Source organism: Stenella coeruleoalba (genome assembly GCF_951394435.1).
Source record: "Stenella coeruleoalba genome assembly, chromosome: 11".
NCBI classification, from domain to species: Eukaryota; Metazoa; Chordata; class Mammalia; order Artiodactyla; family Delphinidae; genus Stenella; species Stenella coeruleoalba.
The window spans coordinates 55588751-55608660 of NC_137157.1; positions in this window are offsets into that span (position 1 = coordinate 55588751).

Below are 19910 nucleotides of genomic sequence, written 5' to 3' on the forward strand. Positions count from 1 at the left end.
CCATTCCAGCAGCTTTTTTGAGTTTTTATCATCTATTAACACCCTTGTCAGTGGTCCATCTTTCTTAACCCAAGGAACATCATATCTTATCAGTTAACACCCAAAAATACTTGGGAGACAGTCTCCTAGAATGTACTATGTTTTATTTTGTTTGTTACATATGGGAAAAAAGACACATACCAAATACAAGAAAGGTCTTCAATAATTTTAAAAGATACAGATCTCTTAATTATGAGGCTATGGTGTTGAATAACATCCCAACACTACAGTCATGTTGGTTTGAAAGAAGTTGAGGGTTAAACTGATGAAAAAGCACACATAGACTATATTTACAAATTTCATGTATCATTGAAGTGAGCAAACGTAGCAGAATTGGGTGGTTTTAAAAAGATTAGACTATCATTAGCATATCGTGAAGATGTGTGAATATACATGGATTAGAAAGACAGAAATTAACACAATGTGTACAGAGTAAGCAAGAAATCTATTTGCATTCTTTTAAAATATTGATTAGCATGTAATTAAGAAAGGTAAACTATAAAAATTTGTTTAAAAACACATTCATCTGTTATTTTATAGTATGTACATTTTACACAATCTGCCAAATTCAAGAATAATTATCATGCTCATCTTGAACATAATTAATACCAAATATATAAGATAGAAGTTTAAGAACAATCCACATTATAAGAGCATTTTTCTCACAACCCTAAATCATGGATATTTGTAAAACTGAAACTAAGATCTAAACTTAAATAATACTGTTTTTTATACTCTTTAAATAATTTACTTGTGTTAAATTTATTTACTCTTCATAAAAGTCCTATGAAGTAAATACTACCATTGTTTCCATTAAAGGTGAGGAAACTGAGAAAAACAAAGATTAAATACTTGCACAATGTCATAAGGCTAGGAGATGGCAAAGCTAGATTTGAAACTTTCTGATTTTCTTAATTACTGCATGGTATCACCCGAAATATCAACTCTATGCAGTGTTCAGTGCTAGCAACCACAGACAGTGAAGCATGAGAACTCGAGTTTACTGAGAACACACTAAATGTGTGTGTCAATTTGCTAATACTCTTACCAATCTCATGAGGTAAGTACAATGAAGAAAGAGAGGCTCAAGGAACTCAGGTGATTTGCCGGAGATCACAGAGCTAAAAAGTAGTAAATCCTCTACCCAAGTCCATAACCTCTGTAATTTCCACTAACCGAAGAGGAAATCAATGAAGGAACTAATATTCCTTGAGCCTTGGTTTTGTACAACTCTGTGCCACCGGTTGGGGACATTAAAGTGCAGTCTTTGTTCTAAGGAGTTCACTTTTGTGGAAAGCAACTACATACATATAAAAATAATGAAGGAAGTTTTGTTTCCACATTAGAAAAAAATTCAATTAGTCATTTAGCTCCAAATTATTTTACAGACAGGAAAACTCATTAATTAGCTTAATCAGGTACCAAAAATAACAGCAACGGAACAAGGGTAACCAACAGCCCAGAACTTTTGACTTCCCGTCCAGCCTTTTCTCTGTTGCCATATGCTTTTTCTCTGCCAGTGGAATGGCACAACAGTAAAGTTGTGGTTCAGATGAGGGAGAAAGTACTGTAGGCTGGAATAGTTGACTCAATTTCTATTCAAGATCCTATTTCAGAAGATAGTATTTTGGACATCAGCCAGTTCATTAGAAGAAGAAACAAGGATTGAATTTATTTAGAAGCAAATATGAAAATACCAGCATCGCTTTCATAATTGTGCGGATGCGATTGATTTTGCTGCAGCGCTATGTCCATACCAATTGACATCCAATATCATCTGTAATATGTGTAGTGACATAAGAACTATGTATTATTTACACAAATTTTAAAAGTAGGGGCGTTAGACATTAGAAGTGATGGCAATTGAACATGACAACTTTGGAGATACTTGTTTATTATGATTCCAAAATAATAGTTCAGGGTTCTTGTAGCCTCCCTGTTAAATAACGGCTTGGACAGCTCAACAGCAGAACTTTGTTCCATTCGGCTAAAAATTTTCTTCCCAAACCATCTGGGCTGGCAGGTGTTCATCATCAGATCTAGGTTGCTATGAGACTGGAACTTGCTAATGCTAATGAGGTATAGAGACAGAAACCTAAATTTTGCTCATTTGAAACAACCTTATATTTGCCTCTGCTGGAAATACCAGCAACACCTTATGACATTCCAAAATGCAAAATTGGTAATGAAGTTTCCCAAGGAGAACATTCTAGTGATCAAAAATGATAGAGTAAATTGATGGCAGTGTGTGTGTGTTTTCATTTTAAACACTGTATGAATCTTAATGCTTTCCCTCTTTCTTGGTAGAGAGCAAGTCACCAGTCTGTATATAATTTTAGGATGATTGGGCAGGAGAAGAAGAGCAGCATCTTTCTGTCGCGTGAGAGATGTATTCCTATCCTGACAGGAAGGAGGGTCAAGTCATTTGCATACGATTGCCATAATGAAATTTAGAGTGTGCCGAAGAAAACACACATTAAACAACAGTTATAGAAAGATGTGATCAATCTGGTGGTTCCCTTAGTTTTAGTGGTCAGGTAGCATTACATGAAATTCATCCTGATGGTCACAAAAAGCCAGACAGTCTATACACAGGGCAGGGTTGTAGAAAATGTAGAACTGATATTCAAAGTGACCTTGAAAAACTAGAGAAATGGCTTTACGATAACATGATGACAATTAAACGAAGTTTAAATTGTACATTTCGAGGCCAGGATTACTCTTTAGATCTAAGAGAGCAGACAAGTTACTGATCAGAAAGATACCTGGAGTTGTGCTGGATCCCATGATGAACATGGACAGATAAAAAGTGTTGGCACGTCAAATGCATTAGTAAGAGTGATGTTCAGTGTTTTCATTTTCTCAACATTTTGTTACTATGTTGGGTACAGTTTGTGTCACTGTGTTAGCACTACAGAGGAGAAGGGCACTCAATGGGTTGATGAAAATGGCAGTTTTTAAACTGTCTGTTGTTGTGCCTAGGTTTTCCAGAGTGACTCAGGGATTGCTGGGAGCAGGTGGGCAGGAAGGAGGGACAAGTGAATAAATAGCTCCTGATCCATTATTTCAGCTTTAATAAAAGCTCAACTTGTGTCAGTTTTGTATATCAAAGTTCTGTGTAATGTTTGGCTTCAAAGGGGAGTAGAGAGGGCTTGATTGCTAAAAAAGGAAAAACAGGAACTCTGAAAGCCATCAAACTAAAGCATAGACACAAAGGTATGCTTAAAATAAATTCTGTTAAAAACTCTGTTAGAAGCTAATGGTAAAGAACAAAATAACATAGATTCTGCTATTGAATTGTACTATGAAATAAAATATTGTGTTGTGCTTTATGAAAAATACCTAACATTAAAGAAAAAGATACTAAGTGTTTGTGTGTGTGTGTATTTGTGTTTTGCAGAACTAATCTGAACACTCAAGAAATGTCTACTGGGTTAAGAAGGACAGAGAGACTCAACAATGCGAAAGGAATGGAGGTAAATATTGCTTAATAAATTATTTGAAAAATTATTGTATATGCTTCCATTTGATAATGATAATATAATAAGGTTACTTTGTATAATTACCGTGCTGTAGAAGATTTGCATTCATTATCTCAATTGTTCTTTACAAAAGTCCTATAATTTAAGTGTTTAATCCCCATTTCAGACATGTGGACAGCAAGGCCTGTAGTGGTTTAGTAATTATCTTCGGTCTGCAAAGTTAGTAACTGACAGTTACTGTAAAACTTCAAAGCTTGCAGTTTCCCCATTGTACAACCTGCTTTTTCATAAGTTGGAAAGTTCGTAAATGTCATGTAAGATGGTTCTAGAAATCAAATGTATAATGAAAGAAACAGTGGTGTTTGTTTTGTGTGTTTTCCCTCTAAACATACATAATCCAATCACCATCTTAACAGGTATGGTGTGACCCAAGTAAATGCTATTTACATTTTTCAATAGTTAATTTAAATCCTCATCTAAGAGTGAGAATTGTTTTCATTCATTTTAGAGTTTCATCTGGAGATCTGAATTTCTGAAGCAGCAGAAGTATTATTAGAATAATTCCAAACTGAGTATTGAAATTCTGGTACAATCTTACTCTTCCACTGATGTTTGAAAATATATGTTAAAACAAATGGTTTCTGTGAGCTCTTTAATAATAATGAAGTAGATTGATCTCTATGGGGTCAACCTCATAAGAAACATGTAAGTAATTTATTTTTCTCTAGCAAGGAAACCTGCTCCAACAGAAGGAAAATCAGGATAGCATGTTACATTCAATTGGAAAACCGCTGGATACGTGGCTTGTGTTAAGAACGTCTTTCTCCTAGGCAACCGAGAAGAACCTGCTGATTCCTTGAGAGTTTTTTGCCTTGCTAGAGTTCCTTTATTGATCATCAGATACACGGGGACGCTGCTGGTTACAAAATACAATCAGCCACTTAAAAGTTTTTCCTCTGTAAAGTAAAATTATATAGCCTGAATCTATGAATGAACAACTAGGTAGAATGATAACACACTCCTACCAGTTCCAACCCTTGTTCAATCCTAGTGTCAGTTTGCAGGTATGTAAGTGTACCTTGCTTCATCCTCCTGAATTACCAACTTAATTAAAGATGCATATGTTTCTGCATTCATTCACAAAGAACTGTCAAATATCTACATGGTGTTTAACTGTCATTTGTGCCAGCTACCATCTACCATGTATGCCTGAAATTTACAGCCACTCTATGTTGCAAAGAGGTCCTCAGACTTTTTCCAATCATATCATCTGTGCTTCTAATGTCCATATGCCTGGCTGATGTGGCTTTGTGTTTCGGAGTTATGAGCAATTCCCAAAGGTGTGGGAATTGCTGATGTGCCATATTATTGTGCTACCTATTCCAAGAAGTGCAAGTCTGGAATATTCCACCCTATTCACACTGTTGGTTCCTTTGTTCAGTCTTGTTTCCCTTTTTCTCCTAGATAGTTTCAGATTTTTAAAGCATGGCAGGATGCTTGGAAACCTCCGAAAACAGAAGAAATGACTCCCACCCTACATATTTCTGTAAGTCAGATCCTCGTGGGTATTAAGGGAACTAAATGTCTAGGTTGTAAAATTTAAAACTGGCAACATAATCATGTTGTTCATAGTTTGGGTTATCCTCTGAACTAAAACTGAATATTACAGAGACAGGAGATCTGACAAACGATCATAAAAATCTTAGAAATTACTTGGTTGAAGGAGATACCATATTTTTTTATTTCTCAAAGCAATAAGCAAAGTAACAGTTTGGGTAAAAAATTAAAGAAACAATAAATAATAAAATAACCCCCCTTTTAAAAAAACAACAAAAAGAGAGTCTTTTTAACAATATGTTAATGTTTATTGAGAAATATGTTCAGATCATTCTTGGATTAGCTTATTGTTTTACATAAAGAAACAAATTTTTCATAAGTTAATATAGTTTAAATTTCCAAATGCCACGTGCATGGTGTCATTTGCAGAAGAAACCTATGTGCACTAGACTACCTCTATTGTTAACACAACCCCACCCCCATGCTTTAAAACAGATTTTTAACAGGAAAGCTATCTGCTGTCCCAGGTTCACAACTATGGCTCATTTTGCTTTAAAAAATTGGAAAGACTGTTGCAGAGCTAATTAGTCAACTGGCTATCATTAGTGTTGTAGAGTCTCTTGCCAGTTTGAATTTTATAAATTAAATTATTATGATGATTCTAGCTCACTTACTACCAGGTATTTGGCATGATTAAGCCATGTTTGGCCCACCTTAGCAATTAACTTATTCTCCAGATACAGTGTTTTTATCCAGTTTCTACAAAAGAAGGTAAAAAGAAGGTTGGAAAGCCAACCAAATCCAAATCATGGCATAGATAACTAACTAAAGTACATTGGAAACCATCTGGTGTTTCATGTTTTAATCAGAAACATCTCACGTCAGACTGTAATGCTTGATGAATTTGAAATGTATTCCACGGTATCACCCATTTAGTCGTTGGTAGCAACTGCTGTATTTGTAAGGAAGATCCACAAAGAACAGGGGACTATGATTGAAAATAAAACAAAAAAAATACTGTATAATATGAAACTTTTCTTTTTTGTTTCTTTTTTTTAATGTGTATACAGTTGTTCAGGGTTTTTTTTTAATTTTATTTTATTTATTTTTTTATATAGCAGTTTATTATTAGTTAACCATTTTATACATATTAGTGTATACATGTCATCCCAATCTCCCAGTTCATCACACCACCAACCCACCGCCACTTTCCTGCCTTGGTGTCCATACATTTGTTCTCTACGTCTGTGTCTCAATTTCTGCCCTGCAAACTGGTTCATCTGTACCATTTTTCTAGGTTCTACATATATGTGTTAATATACGGTATTTGTTTTCCTCCTTCTGACTTACTTCGCTCTGTATGACAGTCTCTAGATCCATCCACATCTCTACAAATGACCCAATTTTGTTCCTTTTTATGGCTGAGTAATATTCCATTGTATATATGTACCACAACTTCTTTATCCATTCATCTGTCGTTGGGCATTTAGGTTGCTTCCATGTCCTGGCTATTGTAAATAGTGCTGCAATGAACACTGGGGTGCATGTGTCTTTTTGAATTATGGTTTGCTCCGGGTATATGACCAGTAGTGAGATTGCTGAGTCAGATGATAATTCTACACTTAGTTTTTTAAGGAACCTCCATACTGTTCTCCATAGTGGCTGTATCAATTTACATTCCCACCAAGAGTGGAAGAGGGTTCCCTTTTCTCCACACCCTCTCCAGCATTTGTTGTTTGTAGATTTCCTGATGATGCCCATTCTAACTGGTGTGAGGTGATACCTCACTGTAGTTTTGATTTGCATTTCTCTGATAATTAGTGATGTTGAGCAGCTTTTCATGTGCTTCTTGGCCATCTGTATGTCTTCTTCGGAGAAATGTCTATTTAAGTCTTCTGCCCATTTTTGGATTGGGTTCTTTGTTTTTTTTAATATTGAGCTACATGTGTTGCTTATATATTTTGGAGATTAATCCTTTGTCTGTTGATTCGTTTGCAAATATTTTCTCCCATTCTGAGGGTTGTCTTTTTGTCTTGTTTGTAGTTTCCTTTGCTGTGCAAAAGCTTTTACATTTCGTTAGGTCCTATTTGTTTATTTTTGTTTTTAATTTCCATTACTCTAGGAGGTGAGTGTTTTTCTTATGTTTTCCTCTAAGAGTTTTATAGTGTCCAGTCTTACATTTAGGTCTCTAATCCCTTTAGAGTTTATTTTTGTCTATGGTGTTAGGGAGTGTTCTAATTTCATTCTTTTACATGTAGCTGTCCAGTTTTCCCAGCACCACTTATTGAAGAGACAGTCTTTTCTCCATTACATGTCCTTGCCTCCTTTGTCATAGATTAGTTGACGATAGGTGTGTGGGTTTACCTCTGGGCTTTCTATCCAATTCCATTGATCTATATTTGTTTTGTTTTGTTTTGTTTTTGTGGTATGTGGGCCTCTCACTGTTGTGGCCTCTCCCGCTGTGGAGCACAGGCTCCGGATGCACAGGCCCAGCGGCCGTGGCTCACGGGCCCAGCCGCTCCGTGGCATGTGGGATCTTCCCGGACCGGGTCACGCACCCGCGTCCCCTGCATCGGCAGACGGACTCTCAACCACTGCACCACCAGGGAAGCCCTATATTTCTGTTTTTGTGCCAGTACCATATTGTCATGATTACTATAGCTTTGTAGTATAGTCTGAAGCCAGGGAGTCTGATTCCTCCAGCTCCATTTTTTTCCCTCAAGACTGCTTTTGCTATTTGGGGTCTTTTTTGTCTCCATACAAATTTTAAGATAATTTGTTCTAGTTCTGTAAAAAATGCCATTGGTAATTTCATAGGGATTGCATTGAATCTGTAGATTGCTTTGGGTAGTATAGTCATTTTCACAATATTGATTCTTCCAATCCAAGATCATGGCATATCTCTCCATCTGTTGGTATCAGCTTTAATTTCTTTCATCAGTATCTTATAGTGTTCTGCATACAGGTCTTTTACCTCCTTAGTTAGGTTTATTCCTAGGTATTTTATTCTTTTTGTTGCAATGGTGAATAGGGGTGTTTCCTTAATTTCTCTTTCAGATTTTTCATCATTAGTGTATAGGAATGCAAGAGATTTCTGGCATTAATTTTGTATCCTACAACTTTACCAAATTCATTGATTAGCTCTAGTAGTTTTCTGTTGGCATCTTTAGGATTATCTATATATATAGTATCATGTCATCTGCAACGAGTGACAAGTTTACTTCTTCTTTTCCAATTTGTATTCTTTTTATTTCTTTTTCTTCTCTGATTGCCATGGCTAGGATTTCCAAAATTATGTTGAATAATAGTGGTGAGAGTGGACATCCTTGTCTTGTTCCTGATTTTAGAGGAAATGCTTTCAGTTTTTCACCATTGAGAATGATGTCTGCTGTGGGTTTGTCATATATGGCCTTTATGATGTTGAGGTAGGTTTCCTCTGTGCCCACCTTCTGGAGAGTTGTTTTTTGTTGTTGTTGTTGCGGTACACGGGCTTCTCACTGTTGTGGCCTCTCCCAGTGCGGAGCACAGGCTCCGGACGCGCAGGCTCAGCGGCCATGGCTTACGGGCCTAGCCACCCCACAGCATGTGGGATCTTCCCAGACTGGGGCACAAACCCGCGTCCCCTGCATCGGCAGGCGGACTCTCAACCACTGCGCCATCAGAGAAGCCCTCTGGAGAGTTTTTATCATAAATGGGTGTTGAATTTTGTCAAAAGCTCTTTCTCCATCTATTGAGATGATCATATGGTTTCTATTCTTCAATTTGTTAATATGCTGTATCACATTGCTTGATTTGTGTATATTGAAGAATCCTTGCATCCCTGAGATAAATCCCACCTGATTATGGTGTATGATCCTTTTAATGTGTTGTTGGATTCTGTTTGCTAGTATTTTGTTGAGGATTTTTGCATCTATGTTCATCAGTGATATTGGTCTGTAATTTTCTTTTTTGTGGTATCTTTGTCTGGCTTTGGTGTCAGGGTGATGGTGGCCTTGTAGAATGAGTTTGGAAGTGTTCCTTCCTCTGCAATTTTTTGGAAGAGTTTGAGAAGGATAGGTGTTAACTCTTCTCTAAATGTTTTGGAATATTGAGTTTTTATTGTTATTTGTCTCTAGGTATTTTTTGATTTCTTCATGATCTCTTGGTTATTTAGTAACATATTGTTTAGCCTCCATGTGTTTGTGTTTTTTTACGTTTTTTTCCTTGTAATTGATTTCTAATCTCCTAGTGTTTTGGTCAGAAAAGATGCTTGATATGATTTCAATTTTCTTAAATTTACCAAGCCTTGATTTGTGACCCAAGATATGATCTATCCTGGAGAATATTCGTGCGCACTTCAGAAGAAAGTGTAATCTGCTGTTTTTGGATGGAATGTGCTATAAATATCAGTGAACTCTATCTGGTCTATTGTGTCATTTAAAGCTTGTGTTTCCTTATTAATTTTCTGTTTGGATGATCTGTCCATTGGTGTAAGTGAGGTGTTAACGTCCCCCACTATTATTGTGTTGCTGTTGATTTCCTATTTTATAGCTGTTAGCATTTGCCTTATGTATTGAGGTGCTCCTATGTTGGGTGCATATATATTTATAATTTTTATATCTTCTTCTTGGATTGATCCCTTGATCATTGTGTAGTGTGCTTCCTTGTCTCTTGTAACATTCTTTATTTTAAAGTCTATTTTATATGATATGAGTATTGCTACTCCAGCTTTCTTTTGATTTCCATTTGCATGGAATATCTTTTTCCATCCCTTCACTTTCATTCTGCATGTGTCCCTAGGTCTGATGTGGGTCTCTTGCAGACAGCATATATATGGGTCTTGTTTTTGTATCCACTCAGCGAGCCTGTGTCTTTTGGTTGGAGCATTTAATCCATTCACATTTAAGGTAATTGTCGATATGTATATTCCTATTACCATTTTCTTAATTGTTTTTGTAGGTCCTTTCCTTCTCTTGTGTTTCCCACTTAGACGAGTTCCTTTAGCATTTGTTGTAGAGCTGGTTTCATGGTGCTGAATTCTCTTAGGTTTTACTTGTCTGTAAAGCTTTTGATTTCTCCATCAAATCTGAATGAGACCATTGCCTGTTAGAGTAATCTTGGTTGTAGTTTCTTCCCTTTCATCACTTTAAATATATCATGCCACTCCCTTCTGGCTTGTAGAGTTTCTGCTGAGAAATCAACTGTTAACCTTATGGGAGTTCCCTTGTATGTTATTTGTCCTTTTTCCCTTGTTGCTTTTAATAATTTTTCTTTGGCTTTAATCTTTGTCAATTTGATTACTATGTGTCAGCGTGTTTTTTCTCAGGTTTATCCTGCCTGGGACTCTCTGCACTTCCTGGACTTAGGTCGCTATTTGCTTTCCATGTTGGGGAAGTTTTCGACTCTAATGTCTTCCAATATTTTGTCAGGTCCTTTCTCTCTCTCTTCTCCTTCTGGAACCCCCTGTAATGCGTATGTTGGTGTGTTTAATGTTGTCCGAGAGGTCTCTTAGGCTGTGTTCATTTCTTTTCATTTCTTTTTTCTTTATTCTCTTCCACAGCGGTGAATTCCACCATTGTGTCTTCCAGGTCACTTATCTGTTCTTCTGCGTCAGTTATTCTGCTATTGATTCCTTCTAGTGTATTTTTCATTTCAGTTATTGTATTGTTCATCTCTTTGTCCTTTTTTTTGTTTGTTTTGTTTGTTCTTTAATTCTTCTAGGTCTTTGTTAAACATTTCTTGCATCTTCTCGATCTTGCCTCCATTCTTTTTCCGAGGTCCTGGATCATTTTCACTATCATTATTCTGAATTCTTTTTCTGGACAGTTGCCTATCTCCACTTCATTTAATTGTTTTTCTGGGGTTTTATTTTGTTCCTTCATCTGATACATAGTCCTCTGCCTTTTCATTTTGTCTATCTTTCTGTGAATGTGGTTTTCATTCCACAGACTGCAGAATTGTAGTATTTTTTGCTTCTGCCGTCTGCCCTCTGGTAAATGAGGCTACCTGAGAGGCTTGTGCAAGCTTCCTGATGGGAGGGACTGGTGGTGGGTAGAGCTGGGTGTTGCTAGGTGGGCAGAGCTCAGTTAAACTTAATCCAATTGTCTGCTGATTGGTGGGGCTGCATTTCCTCCCTTTTGGGTTGTTTGGCCTGAGACAACCCAGCACTGGAGCCTACCCGGGCTCTTTGGTGTGGCTAATGGCGGACTCTGGGAGGGCTTACAGCAGGAGTACTTCCCAGAACTTCTGCTGCCAGTGTCCTTTTCCCCGTGGTGAGCCACAGCCACCCCCCACCTCTGCAGCAGACCCTCCAACACTAGCAGGTAGGTCTAGTTCAGTGTCCTATGGGGTCACTCTTCTTTCCCCTGGATCCTGATGCACACACCACTTTGTGTGTGCCCTCCAAGAGTGGAGTCTGTTTCCCCGAGTCCTGTCAAATTCCTGCAATCAAATCCTACTAGCCTTCAAAGTCTGATTCTCTAGGAATTCCTTCTCCCACTTCCAGACCCCCAGGTTGGGAAGCCTGACGTGGGGCTCACTACCTTCACTCCAGTGGATGGACTTCTGTGGTATAAGCGTTCTCCAGTTTGTGATTCACCCATCCAGCAGTTATAGGATTTGATTTTATTGTGATTGTGTCCCTCTTACTGTCTCATTGCAGCTTCTCCTTTGTCTTTGGATGTGGGGTATCTTTTTTGGTGTCTTCCTGTCAATGATTGTTCAGCAGTTAGTTGTGATTCTGGTGCTCTTGTAAGAGGGAGTGAGCACACGTCCTTCTGCTCCACCGTCTTGAACCTAATGAGATATCTTGAGGAAAAGATTAACTAGGAAAACTGAGCTGAATAGAGAATGATTTTTCCACATCGTGATTCTGAACATGGCACCTTCCAGCTTAAAGCCTTCACTTATTTCCTAGGACAGGGGCAACAAACTTTTTTCTTAAAAGGTTCAGAAAATAAATGCTTTTGTGTATATATATATATACACACATATATATACACACACACTCTTTATATATAAAGAGTATGGCCTGAATTGCCTGAATTTGACTCACAAGCCATAGTTTTCTGACCCCTGACCTAGGAAAAGAGGCAGATTTGCACATCTTCACATACTTACTTCCAGCCTTTTCTCCTTTGTTCACACAACTTTCTCTGCCAGAGAGTTTCTTTCCTTGTGAGTAACTGTCAAATAACTACTGATGTCTCCAATCTAAATATATGGGTCTTTAATTTGGGGTTGCCTTTCTTCATCCTGTCCTTATCTACCCTGTAGTAGAATAAACTCCTTATATTTCATTCTTTCTTTCAGAAACATTTTGTCAGTGACCTACTATATGTTCTCCACGTTTAGGATACTCCAGTGAACAAAATAGAGATACCTCCTGTTTGCAGCTTCCATTCTGGGGGAGGATTACAAACAATAAAACATTGTCATTCATTAAAATAAGTAAATAGATCATGTTGCATGTTAGATGGTGAACATTATTATGAGAAAATAAACAAATAGAGCATTATAGGGGAAATAAGGAATATGTGTAGAAAAGGGGCAGTTGCTGTATTAAACTGAGTTCTCAACATAAGCCTCACTGAGAAGTGGGACTTGAGAAAATATTTGAAAAAGAGAGAAAGCGTAGCAGATATCCTTTTTTTTTTTTCTGTAAAATGCAGTCCCCATATTTCTTTTTTTTTAATTTACTTTATTGAAGTATAGTTGGTTTACAATGTTGTGTTAGTTTCTTCTGTACAGCAAAGTGATTCAGTTATACATATATATACATTCTTTTTCATATTATCTTCCATTATGATTTATCACAGGATATTGAATATAGTTCCCTGTGCTATACAGTAGGACTTTTTTGTTTATCCATTCTACATATGATAGTTTGCATCTGCTAATCCAAAGCTCCCAATCCTTCTCTGCCCCCCACCCGCCCTCCCCCTTGGCAATGGCAGGTCTGTTCTCTAAGTCTGTGAGTCTGTTTCTGTTTCATTGATAAGTTCATTTGTGTCATATTTTAGATTCCACAGGCAAGTAAAGCAGATATCTTTTTTATAGAGAGAGCTATGAGAGCAAACACCATAAGATAAGACTGGCCAGTGTGAATGGACACAGTAAGTAAGAAGGGGAGTAGGCAGAGATGAATGTAGAGAGAATAGGAGTTGGGACCAGATTGTGTGGGGCCTCATATACCATTACAAGGACCACAGCTTTTACTTTGAACGAAAGTGGGAGCCATCAATGAGCACGGGAGTGATATGACCTGACTTATGTTTTAGAGGGATTATTTTTGACTACTGTCCTGAGAAGGGATTGCAATGGGGCAAAGGCAAAAGGTGGATGTGGTGATGTTAGTGACAAGGCTCCTTCAATAATCTAGTCAAGGGATAATGTGTATCTGACCAAGGAGGCAGCAGTGGAGGTGTTGAGAAGCATCGAGATTCTGGATTTTAAAGTTCTTCCTTTGAACCCTCCTACACTGTTGAAAGAATGTGAATTGGAGCAGCCATTATGGAAAACAGTCTGGAAGTTCCTTAAAAAACTAAAAATAGTGTTACCATATGATCCGGCAATCCCACTCCTGGGCATATATCCAGAAAAGAAGAAAACTCTAATTCTAAACGGTACATGCACCCCAGTGTTCATAGCAGCACTATTCACAATAGCTAAGACATGGAAACAACCTAAATGTCCATCAACAGAGGAATGGATAAAGGAGATGTGGTACATATATATATAATGGAATATTACTCAGCCATAAAAAAGAGTGAAATAGTGACATTTGCAGCAACATGGATGGACCTAGAGAACATCATACTAAATGAAGTAAGTCAGACAAAGACAAATATTATATGATATCACTTATATGTGGAATTTTAAAAATAATACAAATGAATCTATATACAAAACAGAAACAGACTCACAGACATAGAAAACAAACTTATGGTTACCAAAATGGAAAGGGAGGGGGGAGGGATAAATCAGTAGTATGGGATTAACAGATACAAACTACATAAAATAGATAAACAAGGACCTACTATATAACACAGGGAACAATATTCAGTATCTTGTAATAACCTGTAATGGGAAATAATCTGAAAAAAAAAAGTATATATATATATATATATATATATATAAAACAGTCACTCTGCTGTACACCTGAAGCTAACACAATATTGTAAATCAACTATGTCAATAAAAAAGATAAAAGTCAAAAAATAAAATAAAATTCTCCTTTTGCATTTTGCATGTATTTGCATCAAAATGCCTTTAAAAGTATTTCTAATTATTTATATAAATTTCTATGTCACCCATATCAGACCATTAGGAAAGTAACATCCCTATTTGTATTTCTAAAACTTAATTCATTATTTATTAAATAAACCAGTAAATATTTAATAAATATCAGATGAATGAATAAAGGAATGAATGAGTCAGCCAATCAAGCAATGAATTTGAAAAATAAGCATTTTTCAAAGAAAATTAAAAGATATATTTAAATAACAGGGATATAAAACAAAAGTACAGTGATGAATTGTCACCAGAAATAAATTAATTATAATGTGGCTAATTAGCACACAATGTAAAAATGTGATTTTTGTTTGTTACTGTTGCTTTTTCTTCATTTTTGTGACCTTCTCTATGACCCTAAGTCTCTCCCTTTTCTCTCTTAATTCATCACTTTAGTTCATTCCAACTATCTGTCTTACTCATTCCTATGTTCCAGCATTTTTTCCTCATTCTCTCATCAGTTTCAGAATTAATGGGATAATGGAAGTTGCCCCTTGGGAATTCCCTGGCAGTCCAGTGGTTAGGATTCTGTGCTTCTACTGCATGGGGCCTGGGTTAGATCCCTGGTTGGGGAACTAAGATCCCAAAAGCTGAGAGGGGGCCAAAAAAAAAAAAAAAAAGGAAATTGCCCCTAGTCGTGACTCAGACTACTGTGTGTGAACTTTACTGATTAAATCGTACCATGTCCTTAAACCACAGAATGCTCTTGATGTCTGTTAGGGAAAAAAATCGTCTTTTTCCTCTTCAATATACCTACTCATTAAAAAGAAAAAGATGTCTCTAAAGAAAACATAAGAAATCTCCCCTGTACGTTTCCAATATGTATTATATCATGAGCCCCATGGTTTACATTTGGTAAACTGTGATGCAAAAATCATTTCTATCAAATATTTTTGGAGATGCTAAATATCTCCTTCAACCCACCCTCCAAAAAGTCTCCATCTATAGGAAAACCAAGTAGGATCTAAAAATACTTTTTTCAGAAGATTATCTAAAACAGAGGTCCCCAACAACCCCTGTGGCCGTGGACCGGTAGTGGCCACGGCCTGGTAGGAATTGGGCCGCACAGCAGGAGGTGAGCGGCTGGTGAGGGAAGCTTCATCTGCCGCTCCCCATCACTCCCCGTCGCTCGCATTATCACTGAACCATCCCCCCAACCCGTGGAAAAATTGTCTTCCACAAAACCTGTCCCTGGTGCCAAAAAGGTTGGGGACCGCTGATCTAAAATCATAAATTTCTTAATAACTGCAGAATTGCCGAGTGTGAGTCACTGTAGGGCCTATTCATTTCAGGATCTTTGCTGCTTCAGGTTCTGCCCTCAACTTATTAATGCATTTGTGAGGTAAAGTATGGAACATTTACAGTTGTGGGTTGTTTTCATAGAACTATTGCATTTATTTCAAAAGTGTTTAATACTTTTTTCTCCATTATAAAAAGACAATCCCAAAATAAATTGGATTACCTGGATAAAAGAAAAGCAATTGAATTGTAGTTATTTTTAAAGGGCATTTGAAAAAACACTATACATCATTCTTCTGTATAGAGATGAACAGATTTCTATAAAGGCTGATTAGCCCATCTAAGGATTTACATCATTGGATTGAGGTGCAAACCGTTCACTTTGCTGCATTTCAGCAGAGTATGTGTAAAACTGGATGTCCTTTCTCTTTGCAAACCATGGATTCCCAAAAGGGAGTGTGCCTCTGTAGCAGGATCTGAATTGAAAGAAACAGGAAAACTAGAGCTATAATGGTTCTGCTACAACATTCTCTAGCTTCTTTTATAAACTGTTCAGTTTTAGATTTCTAACCACAGTAAACACATTTACTGCAGCCAGGATCTAGGTGGTTGTTGTAGAAAGGTAGTTCTCTGGGGTATTTGCATAAATTCCCTTCTACGAAGAACATGGAGAAAACCTAGGTGAAAATATTTTCTTGAGTGTATTGCTGGTTCCTAGTTTGAAACAAAAGAGAAAATCACCCTCATTTGTCATCCAGTTTCTTTGATGCAAAGTCATTTTATTTATTTATTTTTTAACTCACAACGTGACCCAGCAGAGGATCTTAAGACAAAGAATCAAAGATCTTAGTTCAGGCTTTAGCTCTGCTATAATCAAGTTTTGTTGCTTTAGATAAAGTCCCTTTACCTCTGCATTCCAGTTTCCTCGTTTATGAGGCTGTAATCAACACTAACCTTGTCTGCTTCTGAGAAGTAATATGTTAACCAAATAAATATTTGTGTGAAATGTCTTTGAGAAAAATACAGGAAACTAAAATAACCCACTTCCCAAACTTGGAATAACTATATTCACATGTATTTTGTCTTTCAACCGATGCCTTGAGCACCCACATACTTTATCAGGGAGAAATGCTTTTGACTGTATTAATATCCAAATAGAAGCTATTTAAATCAGAGGGGCATTTATTGTTCAGTTAAAATGAAGTCTGGAGGTTCAGTGGGTTCAGTAAAGGTCACCAGCTTTCTTTTCATTGTGAATTATTCTTAGGGTGTAAGCTTTTTCATCCACATGCCTGTTATCACCTCCTCTTTTCCAGTAATAAATGCCTGGCTAAGGTACAGATATCATCATGTACATGTGTAAGGCTGGGAAGCATGGGCTAGGGGAAGAGATACAGCTCTCTTGTTCCTAAACTATTCATCTAGAAATTATCTTTTCCAGAAACTCCCCCTATCAGATATCCCCTGACACATCAACTTCCAGATCTACCTTATATTGCCACCTCTGCAGTGAAAGAGACCTATCTTTACAGCATATAAGATGGGAAGCCTGCAAAGGATAAATGGGTGAGAAATGCCTTCGGGATAACCAACCAATAACATCTGCTGCAACTTAACTGAAAGTTCAATACATCTTCTTGAGAACATAACCCCACAGCCTACGGTTGCTGCTGTACATTCACACTCTTATGTGATTCTATTTTTTGTTTAAGCAGCTATAACAAGGTGAACTTAGTGGTCCAGGTCCCTGCCCAAGTTTCATTTGGGGCATGAAGGTTATGAGTTGATTTTTAGCTGTGACCCCCAGTCTTATTGTTCCCCCAAAAGTAAACACCATTCTATGGAGATGAAAGCATCAGTCCCACCCTGTTAGGTAACGAATTCTTGTCAATAAAATCTTTGACCCTCTTTTTCAGATGAGGTCACTAGTCTGGTCTCTACTATTTCTTTGGAATGATTTTATTGTTAGAGCCTCATTGGCTTGCATTCGCTAAACCAGTCAGAAAGCAAAAGGTGGCATTATAAGATTATCTCCTGTATCCATTTGTCCATAAATATAAACTTAAAGATGTCTCCCTATTTATTCTTCTCTGAAGAAATATAATCTTAATCAAGGTGAATTTGTTTCCCTGCTCTCAAGGCAAAGCAGGTGGTAATAATTCTCTCCCTATCACACACTCCCTCAAAATGAAGTCATTCCTGTTTCATCCAGGCATCCTATTACTCATTATATTCTTATTAAACCACTGTCTTTTTGCATTATTGACACAACTTTTTGCATTATTGACACAACTTAGAGTAAAGGAACTCACTTCTGATCAGTCATTGAAAGCAAAGGGGCTCCTTCCTCTTCTCATTTTGCCCTTCAGAGTCCGATAAGAGGCAGAATGACTCTATCCATAAGCACCTGGCTGTGGAATTGTTCGCTGTCTCAGAAGGAGTTCTAAAAGTAGCGTTGAGGAAGCTGGTATGGGAACCACAAGGAATAGTAATTAGATTCTGCAACCCACATAGAAGCCTCTGGTGTACTTGATTAACCTTGAGAGGCTCTAGGAAATGTTTCTAGAATAATAAAACAAAAACATATTGGCCAGGCTCAACCTTGCATACTGAATCCAAGGATCACATTCCTAAGCCAGTTAGGAAACATCTGGGGAAAAAAATTAGGAGAGCTGTTTTCCATTTTTTTACAAAAACAACTCATTACTTTCCTCATAGAGGAGTTGGACTGAAATTCGCAAGGGATAGTGGGAAGCAGGGTCTCTACATGTGTCAAGGGGGACCCCCCCCCCACCAGTACTGTTATTTATTTATGGCTGTGTTGGGTCTTCGTTGCTGCTTGCGGGCTTTCTCTAGTTGGCAGCGAGCGGGAGCTACTCTGTTGTGGTGCGCAGGCTTCCCATTGTGGTGGCTTCTCTTGTTGCGGAGCACGGGCTCTAGGTGCGCAGGCTCAGTAGTTGTGGCTCGCAGGCTCTAGGTGCGCAGGCTCAGTAGTTGTGGCGCATGGGCTTATTTGCTCCGCGGCATGTGGGATCTTGCCAGACAAGGGCTCGAACCCTTTTCAGGTAGGCAGAGGTAAGAACCATTGGCAGGTAGGTTCTTAACCACTGCACCAGCAGGGAAGTCCCACCAGTCCCATTTTAAGAAGAGTATTACCAGACCTTGATTCTATTCTGTTGATGCAGAAAGCCCTTTGCCTTCTTCCTGACGTCATTCTCCCCAATCTAACTCAGTGGTGGCAAGGGCAAGTCTACTTCCCTGACTCTTCTACCCTTAACACTATTTCTTCCTCATAGCAGGAGTTCAATAAATAATAGCTTAATAAAATATGAATTTATAATATTTTAAAATGTAATATTTTATAATATAGAAATATTCTGTTGGGTAAATACATGAGTGAGAGTGGCAGTTTGACCATGCAATGGGATATGTGGGGTGGGGCACACTGGGGAAGCAAAGAGGCCTCAAATTCCAAATACAGCTCACGAGGAAGAAGAAATTTAGCTTCCAATCCTATAAGGAAGCAGGATGCCAAAGAAAGGTGACCTACCTTAAAGGCACAGATAGCCTGACAGTAAAAGGTGAAGGAAGATGACAGGTGCTTCCAATGACATTAGAGTTGAAAGAGTTTCCTGAGGCATAGAGAGTCTGTGTCTAAAATAAATGAGATGCTTGATGGGTTTGGTATTCATTGGAAACCTCTGGGAAAACATTTCACGTAGTTTGCTTTCCAAACCTTTTTCTTGGTAAAGAGTGGAGATGCGTCACCTAAAACCCAAGCAACTTGCTTCCCTTGGCAGCAAAGTCAGTCTCTATTCATAGAATGGGCACGTTCCTGAGCCTTAGCAATTTATGTTTCTTTTATTCTCAGAACACGTATCAGCCCAGCAAGTCTCAGTGCATGTGCTTGACATATTTCAGTGTTATATTGCAAAATAAAACACTCTTTCTCTTCATGTGCACTGAGTTTTCAGATGGGACTTCTTACATTGCAAACCCATTGGTCAAGTATAGCTCCTGTGCTCATAGACCCTCGTCTCCTTTTATGTGCTACACATTTAACAACAGTGACACACGCACTCCCCTCGTAGTAGTAATAAGCTCCTGCTAAAGAATTCACATACTAAGAGCTAACATAGAGTTTTGAATATCTTTTGTAATTATGTATTGGGTTGGCCAAAAATTTCTTTCAGGTTTTTCCATAATACATTTCCTAGGGTAATCTATGGGAAATTCCAGATGGATTATCGCCAGTTTCCTTAATAAAACTATTACTCCTCACGTCATCTGTACCTGGCCAAAATAAAAATATTTCAAATGAAA